Here is an 11,962-nt window from a genome sequence, read left to right as displayed (position 1 = left end):
TCTATAGCATGACTTATGGCAGTCATTTTTTAATGCTCAAATATTCCCATTTTTGGCCAGCAGGAGCCCCTTAAGATTGACTCTTGTGTCCTACTATAGGCATGACTCAAGAAATCTTTGATGGCTTGTATTTTCAGACATGGGTAGATGTCCTAGATTTATTTTCTGCCTAAGACAAATATATTGGTTTGAGTTCTCCAGAGAACAGTCAATAGAAGATAGGTAAGTAGATAGGTACATACATACATAGTGAGAAATTTACTATCAGGAATTGATTCAAGCAGTACAGAGGGTGAGAAGTCCAACATCTGCAGTCAGCAAGCTGGAGACTATACCAATGGTATAGTTCTGGTCCAAGACCCAAAGCATGAGAGCTGGCAAAGCCAATGGTGTAAGTTCCAGCCTGAGCCCAAGTATAAAAGCAGAGGAAGGCTGATGTCCCAGCTTGAAGACAGTCAGGCATAAAGAGAAAGAATTCTCTTACTCAGCCTTTTTATTCTATTCAACCAACTGGATAAGGCCTTCCACATGGGGGAAGATAATCTACTTTCTCAGTCTACTGATTTCAATGTGAATTCTACCCAGAGACAGCCTCACAGTCACAGTCATACGTTTAAGCAAATATCTGGGCACCCCATGGCCCAGTTAAGCTGACATATAAAATCAGCCAACAGAACAACTCAGCCAGTTTTCCATAATCTTCACTTAAAGCAAAAAAAATGAGAGTGGTAATATCTTGTCTAGATGTAAGCTTTGTACTGCACCAAAAGACAGGCAGATCCATTTATGAAGATCATGAGGAGTTTCAGTATGTAAGAACATAGGGTCAAGGAGAGTTTGGGGTGAAAGCTATGAAAAATTATTAAAGAAATAAAAAATCTGGCCAAATAGGGAATACTAAGGAACATGCCTTAAAAAAAACAGAAAACTAAAGAAGGATTTTTATTACTGTCCTTAAACAAGGAAGGTTTTATCGAAAAGTGGTGTTGGACAGTCAACATCACATTATGAAATATTCTGCTACAGAAACATTCTGCTAGTTAAAGCAAGGCATATTTGGCTACACCTAGAGAATGTCAAAATCACTTGGTATCATAGGTCTAAAAGTGACCTTTTCAGGTCTAGAATCTAGCTCTAGATGGTACAGAAATTTACTTAAATGCTAAGATCATTTGCCATCTAAGGGTACTTTTGGTAATGTAATTCTCTATTGCTTAATTCAAATAGATCCTCTATACCTCACACTATAGAAAGTAGATATGCCTCCCTGTGTGTTAGTTGCTCAGTCATGTCCAACGCTTTGTGACTCCATGAGCTATAGCCCACCAGGCTCCTTTATCCATGGGATTTCTCAGGTAAGAATACTGAGTGGGTTGTCATTCCCTTCTCCAGTGGTTCTTCCCAATCCAGAGATCTAACCTGGGTCTCTTGCATTGAAGGCAGATTTTTAACTGCCTGAGCTGCCAGAGAAGCCTAAGCCTCCCTAATCCATTCCAAAAGGCTCCACTGCAAGGAGGTTTATGGTTGCCTCTAGACAGAGAGGAGCATGTATGCCATTACTCCCGGGGTGTGGCCACTACTCCCTGCACGGGAGGCAGGTCATAGGCTCCAGAGACCACTCTGAGGTTGGAAATGATCAATGAGTCCTCAGGGGCTAAACAGCCCAAGAGGAGACCTTCCATGTTCTTCTTCTACAAAGCTTGGGTCAATCCTCCTTCATACAGCTTCTAGAGGCTGTTATTATTCCTAGGGGTGAGAACAAGAGCAAAACTAGCAGGCTCAGTAATTGTGGATACTGCTGAACACTCCACAAACCACAGAACAAACAGGTCCCTGTTTAACTTCATTAAATTAGGCAGACTAGATGTAAACACGAGGATGGTACTTCTCATAGGAAGTAACTGGAGATTTTAGTCATTCCAGAAGAGAAAGTTACTATTAGGTTGCGGCAAAAGCAATCAGTGGTTTTGCATTGTTGAACTTTGTCATTTGATACTGGAATATATTCTTAAATAAATGTGGTTGTGTTATATATCATTTTAATGTACACTTCCCGCTTTATGTTTTTTGCTAATGACTTATTACTTGCTGTTGAGTTTATATTTATTTTTCTATAGAAATGATGTTAGACAAAAAGGAAATTACAGTGGTTTTTTTATTCAAGTTCAAAATGGGTCATAAAGCAGCAGAGACAACTCACAACATCAACAATGCATTTGGCACAGGAACTGCTAACAAATGTACAGTGCAGTGATAATTCAAAAAGTTTTGCAAAGGAGACAAGAGTCTTGAAGATAAGGAGCATAGTCAGCAGCCATTGGAAGTTGACAATGACCAACAGAGAAGATCATCTCATCGAAGCTAATCTTCTTAAAACTACACGAGAAGTTGCCAAAGAACTCGATGCTGACCATTCTACAGTCATTCAGCATTTGAAGCGAATAGTAAAGGTGGAAAAGTTCAATAAGTGGGTGCCTCATGTGCAGACTGCAAATCAAAAAAATCATCGTTTTGAAGTATCCTCTCTTATTCTATGCCACAGTGAGCCATTTCTCCATCAGTCTGTGACATGCAACAAAAAGTGGATTTTATATGACAACCAGCAATGATCAGCTCAGTGGTTGGGCCAATTAGAAGCTCCAAAGCACTTCCCAAAGCCAAACTTGTACCCAAAAAAGGTCATGGTCTCTGTTTGGTGGTCTGCTGCCCATCTGATCCACTACAGCTTTCTGAATCCTGGTGAAACCATTACATCTGAGAAGTATGCTCAGCAAATCAGTGAGATACACTGAAAACTTCAATGCCTGCAGCCAGCACTGGTCAACAGAAAGGGCCAAATTCTTTTCTACAACCATGCCTGACTGCATGTAGCACAACCAACACTTCAAAAGTAGAATGAGCTGGACTATGAAGTTTTGCCTCATCCACCCGCTTCACCTGACCTCTTGCCAACCGACTACCACTTCTTCAAGCATCTTAACAATGCTTTGCAGGGAAAATGCTCACACAACCAGCAGGAGACAGAAAATGCTTTCCAGAGTTCATTGAATTCTGAAGCATGCAGTTTTACTCTACATGAATAAACAAACTTATTTCTTGTTGGCAAAAATGTGCTGATTGTAATGGCTCTTATTTTGATTAATTAAGATATGCTTGAGCCTAGTTATAATAATTTAAAATTCATAGTCTGAAACCACAGTTACTTTTGTACCAACCTAATAACAGGACTTATTAATAAATTTTTTATTTATTTTTTAGCAAATTTTTTTTAGGAATTTAAGACCATCTTCATCTTTACTTTTAACTTTGGGCTTCCCTGGTAGCTCAGTCAGTAAAGAATCTGCCTGCAATGCAGGCAGGTTTGATCCCTGGGTCTGGAAGTTCCCCTGGAGAAAGAAATGGCAACCCACTCCAGTATTCTTGCCTGGAAAACCCCATGGACAGTGGAACCTGGAAGGCTATATATAGTCCATTGGGTCACAAGTGTCGGACACAATTTAATGACTGAACCACCACCAACGACAGGACACTTCGAATAATTCCTCTCCTCTAATTTAGTAGGCGGGACTTGGCAGTTGGATGACTGGAGGGAAAAGTGCTGACAAAAATAACTATTTAAAAGGAGGATTTCCTCAAGAAAGATTGTCTCAAGAACAACAGTGTAACTGCTTTCATGAGCGAAGAAAGTAGGACAAGAGAATTTCACAAAGAACACACAATGTGGTGGAAGAAATAAGTCTAACAGCCTTAATAAAGCTATAAGTATTTTTTCTCATACTTTTGTAAACCCAAAAGCTACTTTCTATTTTTATACATTTTTCCCCTTTTTGACTGACAACTGACAAGAAAGGACAGCATGGTAAAAGCTGATTGTTTCACTATTAAATTGTTTAACTACACATCCCAAAGCCCAGTTAGATGAAAAAAAATACCTATATAAACAGTCTCTGACTTACAATGGTTTGACTTACAAATTTTTCAGCTTTATGATGGTATGAAAGAAGTATACATTCAGTAGATATGGTGCTTCAAATTTGGCATTTTTATCTTTTCCCAGGCTAGCAATATGCAGTATGCTAGTCTCTCCTGATGCTGGGCAGCGGCAGTTCCCAGTCAGCCACGTGATCCCAATCAATACACTTACAACCATACTGTACCTATACAACATTACTAGTTTTAACTTTCAGTACAGTATGAAATAAATTACATGAGGTATTCAAAATTTATTATAAAATAGGTTTTGTGTTAGATGATCTTGAACAACCGTAGGCTAATGTAAGTGTTCTGAGCATGTTTAAGGAAGGCTAATCGAGGTTATGATAGCCAGTAGGTTAGGTGTATTAAATGCATTTTCATCAGGATCAGGATAAGGAACACATGTAAATCCATGGCTGATTCATGTCAATGTATGGCAAAAACCACTACAATATTGTAAAGTAATTAGCCTCCAATGAATAAAAATAAATGGAAAAAATTTTTAAAAAGTAAAATAAATGCATTTTCAACTTAAAATATTTTCAATTTATAATGAGTTTATCAGGATGTAACTCCATTGTAAAACAAAGATGAACTGTATAGTCAATTTCTCTCTACAGTCATCTGTTCCTTTCATTTTGTTAATATAGAAGTTCAATAAGAAGAAAAGTTCTGGTTCAAATGCCTTCTCTTACTACATAACCAAAATGTTGTCAACTGGTGCCATTTGTCAGTGGGACTATGATGCAGTACCTCTAAGTTATCACAAATCTTTTGATAAGATGGTTATTCAGAGACTGACTCAAAATCTTGAATTCAGCCCTTGCATCCTCTCTCTCCTAGCCTTTAGAAAATGTTTGACAAAGAGGAGAAAATGTTTGCCCTGCAAGATGTTTCAGATTTTCAAGTACCTGTTTATAGTGTGCTGAATGGTATCGCCACCTACCCCACAAAATAAAGAATATGTTCATACCCAAATCTCTAGAACTTTGAAAATCATATGACAAAAAAGAGTGTTATTACTTTATGTGGCAAAAAAAAAAAAATGTGCTTAAGTAAAAGAGGTTGAAAGTAGGACCTTTCTGGATTATCTAGATGGGTCCTAAATGCAGTCATAGACAAACCAAGAAGACAGCAACAGAGGATGAACTGGTTGGATGGCATCAGCAACTCAGTGGGCATGAGTTGGAGCATAGGATAAGGAAACCTGGCATGCTGCAGTCCACGGGGTCACAAAGAGTCAGATACAACTTAGCAACTGAACAACAACAAATACACTTATAAAACAGAGGCAGAAGGAGTATAGGAACAGATCCACAGAGGAGAGACCCACGGGGAGGAGAAGGCAATGTGAAAGCAGAGACAGAGATGGGGGTGAGGCAGCTACCAGCCACAGAATGTCCAGGCATGCTAGCAGCCACCAGGAGCAGAAGAGGAAAGGAATGAAGTCTGCTCTGCAGCCTCAGGAGGGAGCTGGCCCTGCTGATAATATTATTTAGGACTTGTGGCTTCCAGAACCATGAGGAAATAAATTCATATTTGTTTTAAACCATTATGTCTGTGATAATTTGTCACAGCAATCACATGAAATTAATACCAATTCACATCCAATTCACGCTGTATTCTTTGGAAAAGCTCATGATGAAAGATTAGGCATAAGCTGTATGTTTCTACTAAGTAACAAAGACCTCCTACCATAACCAATAGAATCAGAAGTAAAACTGACCTAAAGTCAACAGACGTGCATGAGCCGTGGCCGTCCTTCTCAAGAATCTGAACTGAGACAGATAAACTATTGTTAAGACCATGTTGACCATCACTGCTGTAATGTCACATCGATCAGTCTAAGGCCAGAATAGGTACCATGGCAAGCCAAAGACACTTGTAAGTAAAGTCACAGGAAAGCTAAGATGCTACTCTCAGTGATTTGGGAAAACGGAAAATCAAGAGCTCAGAAGACATGAATAAAATACCAGAGATCTCACTTCATACTTCACAGAGAAACTAAATGCAATCAGATAAGAATATTTTCCCACCATCAAATTAATTCTAACTGAGTCTGTGCCCATACATTCTAGGGTTTTTCTCCCATTATGGAAAAGTTATCCATCTTCACTGTTTCCTTTATTTGCCTCCAATTTTCTGCTCAATCCAATGCAAGGAGTATTTTGCCCTCATTGCTTCATTGAGATAACTCTTATTAAGGCTGCCAAGCCCTCGGCTTCCTTGACTTCTTGGCAGCATTTCACAGAGTGTATACTTCCCAAAACAATTTAATTTTATGACACTGAGGTTTCCTCTTACTTTCCCCAATCTCTCTGTCTCTAGTGCTGGCTTTTCCCCCACCAGAGCTCTCAATGCGGTCAGACCTCCAGGATTCTGACTTTGACTCTTTTCTGATCTCAATATTCTATTTCTAGTTAATCTCCTTCAATACTTTAAACAGTGTAAACAAATTCTGACAACTCAATTCTGCATCAGCAGCTTTTATCCAACCACTTATTTGACACCTCTCTATGGCACTCTAAGGGCTTCCCTAGTGTCAGACGGTAAAGAGTCTGCCTGTAATGCAGGAGACCCGGGTTCAATCCCTGGGTCAGGAAGATCTCCTGGAGAAGGGAATGGCTACCCACTCCAGTATTCTTGCCTGGAGAATTCCATCGGCAGAGGAGCCGGGTGGGCTACAGTCCATGACACGACTGACTTATGGCTATCTGAAAACTATCTCACACTTAACATGGCCAAAAGGATGTTTGATCCCTCAGACCACATCATCCTAGACAGACAGAGACTTATTTGTCTGCCTCTTTTCAACAAATAGCACCAACATCCACTGAGTTGCTCAGGTCAAAAATGCTACAAGTCATTTGCAGTTCCTCTCCTTCCCTCCTATCCCATGTCTAAGCCATAATAAAGTCCAAAGAGTTCTATCTCCAAAATTTATCCAGACCCTGACCACCCTTCAGCAATTCTTTACCACCACTTCATCATCATCTCTTACTAAATTTCTACAATAATCTTTTTTTAAGATTTTTTTTTACATGGACCATTAAAGTCTTTGTTGAATTTGTTACAATATTCCTTCTATTTTATGTTTTTTGGCCATGAGGCATGCAGGATCTTAGCTCCCTGAGCAGGAATGGAACACACACCCCCTGCACTGGGCAGTGAAGTCTCAACGACTGCACCACCAGGAAAGTCCCAATAATCTTTTAACTATAGTCAGTTCCAGAAATAGCAGCAAGAGCAGTTACTATATTGCTTTTCACTCTTTGATGAATTTCCACTGCATTCACATAAAATACAGATTTCTTACCACAGTCTACAAGGGCCTGTACATCTGTCCTCTGCTTACTTTTGACATTATTCCCTTACTTTCTCTCCTCGACTATTTCACTTGAACCACACCAGCCTCAACTCCATCCTTCACACATTTCAAGTCAGTTTTCTTTCAGGAGCTGGGTACTCCTTGTTACTCTAGTTGGAAGTGTCTTACCCAGATCCTGAGGTGCCTGACTTCCTCTCCTAATTCAAATGTCCCCTCCTCAGAAAGGCCCTTCCTGACCACCTCAGCTGAAGAACATCCTGCCCCACAACTGTCTATCACATTTCCCTGTTATTTTCCTCAGAACCTTTATCAGTAGACGAAGGTATTCTGTTAATCCATTTGCATGTTTAAACTGTCCCATTATATTAACAACAAACTGTCCCATGATAACATCAGATCCTTGAGGCAATGACTTTGAATATTTTGTTCTTGTATTCCTATGTACCTGGTGTATGGCAGTACTTAATAAATATTTACTGACTCACTGACCAATTCTAGGACTCTGAGAATCTTTTAATTCCAATTTCCCTTTAACTTTGCCATATTGCATTTCCTGTCCTTCAGTATATGATGCTAATTGTTATATTCTTTTAATAATCTTCTTTAATATATGCCAGTCAGTCTCATCTCTATAGCCAAATATAATTTATATAATTGTGGAAATGACACTGCATCCTGGATTTGGACATCAAATAAAGATCATTAATAGTAAAGCTGAGAATGTGGGGTACATAACAATATTCAGCTTAGCAGCCCCTTTGCCTATGCTGATCTTTGTTTTCCTGTGCCAGGCTTAGAATATGACTTCCAGGACTTCCCTGGTAGCCCAGTGGATAAGAATCCACCTGACAATGCAAGGGACACAGGTTCGATGCCTAGTCCAGGAAGATTTCACATGCTGTGGAACAACTAAGCCCATAAGCCATGACTCCTGAGTCCCGGCTCTAGAGCCAATGAGCCTCAACTACTGAAGCCTGCATGCTCATGACCTGCAACAAGTATCCACTGCAACAATTAGCCCACACACCACAATTGGAGAGAGTTACCCTCACTTGCTGCAACTAGAGAAAGCCTGCACACAGCAGTGAGGATCCAGCACACCTGAAAATCTCCAAAGCCTATCTTAGGAGCTAAGAACGATAACTCCATAGATTATACCCTGCTTTCTACTGCTATGCACGTCTCCCCAGGAGGAAAAATGAAACCTTAGAGGTGCATGACCTATTTCCTGTCTTGCCAAGAACATGGAACATAAACCAGATGTAAGACTTTAATCATTAAATACAAGGTAGCAGGGAAACAGCACCAGCCTCACAGTCAGAGAACTGAACTCCAGTTCTGGGCTACCCCTATTTATTCAATAAAGTTGGTAGGGGACTTATCTCTTTTCTAGGGCTTCTCTGGTGCCTCAAACGGTAAAGAATCTGCCTGTAGTGTCAGAGACCTGGGTTCGATCCCTGGCTCAGGAAGATTCCCCTGGAGAAGGGAATAGCTACCCACTCCAGTATTCTTGCCTGGAGAATTCCACGGACAAAGGAGCCTAGCAGGCTACAGTCCACGGGGTCACAAAGAGTCGACACAACTGAGTGACTAACACACAACACTCTCTATGATCATTATCCAAATGTATACCTGCTTCTTTTATGTTAGTTCTATTTTAAAAGCTTTTTTTCCTTCTCACTCTCCAAGAGAATCACGGCTTACAAAAGCAGCTGGCCAAATTTCCCTTGCAATGCTCCTCTGATCACATCAACGTGCATACAGCTCCCCCAGCAAAGACTTGTGCAATGACTGATTTGCACCTTGCTGGTCACTTATACAGCATGGCAAGTGGGCATTTTAATGAGTTCATGGATAGCCGGCATTCTATGCCTTTTAGCTCAAGGGTGGTTTTGTTTGTTTGCTAGGTTTGATGAAAAAACACACTTATTCAGAGGCTCAGTTATGAAGTGAAACTAAATTGTGTGCAGTGAAATTCAAACTGCAGGCTATAAACACACACACACTTATGCTGTGCAAGCCAAGTTCTCCTGAGGTGAGGTGAAATGAGGATTGCAAATGCCAGGCTGAGTATATCTTCAGCAAAAATACATGTTTGAACTGATTTTATGACTACTGTAGGTTAAATTGCAGACCCCTGCAAGTCAATCTCTTGTATCAAGCCTTCCTGGGCAAATAGCTCAGTCGGTTTTCATTTTCTTTGACCTCTTTCTGTATTTTTCCAGGCTTTCCATGAAATGGGGAGAGGGGCTTGTTAGGGAGTAAGATAGCTCATAGGTCATTTTCTTCCCATGCTGAGACTTGAGGACAGTCTCTACTGAGTCCCCACAGCTTGATTAATAATACCACTCTCTGAGGAAGAGAACCAGGGCTTTGTGGAGAAATGGCTGATTCTCAGACTGAGGCAGGAAATATACAGGATGTGACTAGAGATTCTTGTAGCACCAGAAGTAAGGAAGTGCTCAAAAAAAAAAAAATTAAAAATGATCAGAGTATGTCAACAGGACACAGGAGCCACATGAAAGAGTTTCCATTGCCAAAGCTGGAACAATTTGAACAAAAACAATAGTGATTTATGACTCCAAATATGAAATAATATCCATGAGTTCACATTGGTGTGAATAAATGATTGGATAAATAAATAAGTGAGGAGAGCAGACGATCTCTCATGCAGAATTCCAAATACCTCCCCACTTTTTAGCAAAGGCTGCTTATAGTAGCTTCATTCCAAAAAAGTATGGGAAAGGAGGAAAAAAAGTCATTCTGCAATGGATAAACCTGAAAAATACACACTACTGAAACCAGGTAGTCAGGGTTCCCACCGACAGCGATGAGCCACAGTGATAGTGTGTGATGAGAATGGCACTTTATCTCTATGGTCTTTTTCGCCAAAACCCACAACCCCAGTGTAATCATCAGAAGCACATCAGACTAAGCCCAAGTGTGGTACATTCTTCCAAATACCTGACCACTGCTCCTCAATACTGTTAAGGTCATCAAAAACAGGAAAAGTCTGAAAAGCTATCACAACCTAGAGGAGTCCAAGGGAGACATGACAACTAAATGCCCCATAGTATCCTGGATGGGACCCGAGAGCAGAAAGAGGACATAGGGGAAAGCAGGAAATTCAAGTAAAGTATGGACATCAGTCTGAGATAATGTATCAATATTCATTCATTAACTATGGTAAACACACTATACTAATGTAAAATGGTAATAATAGAGAAAATTATGGTATGTGAGAAGTCTCTGCCAACTGCAATTTTTCTTATTGAAAACAATTCTAAAATTAAGTGCTTATTTAGAAAAAAAAAAACCTGCTGGTTCCAATTAAGTTCAAAAAATAAATGTATAACAATTTCTTCTTCAACAGTGACTTCTTTCATATCTGCTATCCTATTCCAAGTACCCTGAGAGTTACTTTCTTGCTGTTTCAAACAATTCTTTTGCTCTCACTCTTTAGCATATAGCATTTCAAGAATGTGATTTTTTTTTCTTAAGCCTAAACTTATCTCTTCTCTCCTTTATTGTTGAGATCTGAAAACCATACAATTTGTTCTAGTACTAATGTGTTTCCATTAGTAAAATCTGACAGCAATTTAGATATGCAACATCTCTTTCAACACTAACTCTCAGGTGTTTCTTGTAGCTATTTATAAAGATTCCTCCACTCTAGCTCCTGACTTTCTGGTTTGTTGCATCCTGTAATAATTGAGACTCTTTCTTTTCTCTCCTTAAATATTATAAAGTGTTAGGTCCTTTTTTTCTTCAAATTGCCACAAGTAGAAAGGTCAGTCCTCAATAATAAACAGAGCTTGTGTGGTTAAGGATTTCCCCTGCTGGAAAATGGTGCTAATAAAACCATGGGAATGGAGGGTAGACAAATTTGGCATTTGTCTGGTCTTAATCATTCAATCCTTGATATTTAGCATATTTTTTGAAACCCATTAGGACTAGTTTAAAATTATCCTCTACTATTTTCTAACTTTGGAGAAGAGTGACAATTAAGTTCATATCACAAATTATCATACAAAATTATATTTCAAAGAAAACTTCCCCCTAAACTATACCTCTACAAGGAGAAAATTTTCATACATATCACACATAAGCAAGCATGAGAGTAAGGGAAGATATGTGTTAATAAATACTGGCAAGTGTTCATTCAGTATGAATTGAGCAGCAGGTCAAATTCCCATTTCCCTTCAAAATCTCCCAATGAGCCTAAAATAATACCACGTACTGAAATCTTTACCGTTAGAATCATTTCTTAGTTTAAATGATTTTCCCATTCTGGGATCCCTGATCCACTTGGGGTCCTAGAGCTTTTTATTATCAAAATTCTATTTATAATTAATACATTTATCAAAATATAAATGCACAGGCTAAAACATCAAGTTTCTTTGTTCATGATTGTACTCACATCAACTAGAGTGCAGATATTAATACTTATATCAAGCTAAACATAAACGTTAATTAATAGGGAAATATAACCTTGGTTATACTTTTTGGTAGACAAAACTCTTTTTTTAAAAAATGGGGTAAGGAAAGAAAGTTGTAAGAGAGACTATTGGTGGTAGAAAGATTGGGAAACACTGAACTGTAGTCTTGAATGATGCACTTTGACTTTGAGGAAGCCCCTGTAAAAGTATAGAATAGGGG

General features: G+C 39.2%; 1 pseudogene; it reads left to right on the top strand.

The window, feature by feature from the left end:
• Window positions 1–2,119: 2,119 nt before the first annotated feature.
• On the top strand, window positions 2,120–3,142 carry LOC139038194 (histone-lysine N-methyltransferase SETMAR-like; annotated as a pseudogene).
• Window positions 3,143–11,962: the final 8,820 nt, after the last annotated feature.

The sequence above is a fragment of the Odocoileus virginianus genome, chromosome 14, assembly GCF_023699985.2.
Source record: "Odocoileus virginianus isolate 20LAN1187 ecotype Illinois chromosome 14, Ovbor_1.2, whole genome shotgun sequence".
Taxonomy (NCBI): domain Eukaryota; kingdom Metazoa; phylum Chordata; class Mammalia; order Artiodactyla; family Cervidae; genus Odocoileus; species Odocoileus virginianus.
Note: the sequence above shows the minus strand (reverse complement) of the source record. Positions and strands in the feature narration are given on the sequence as shown.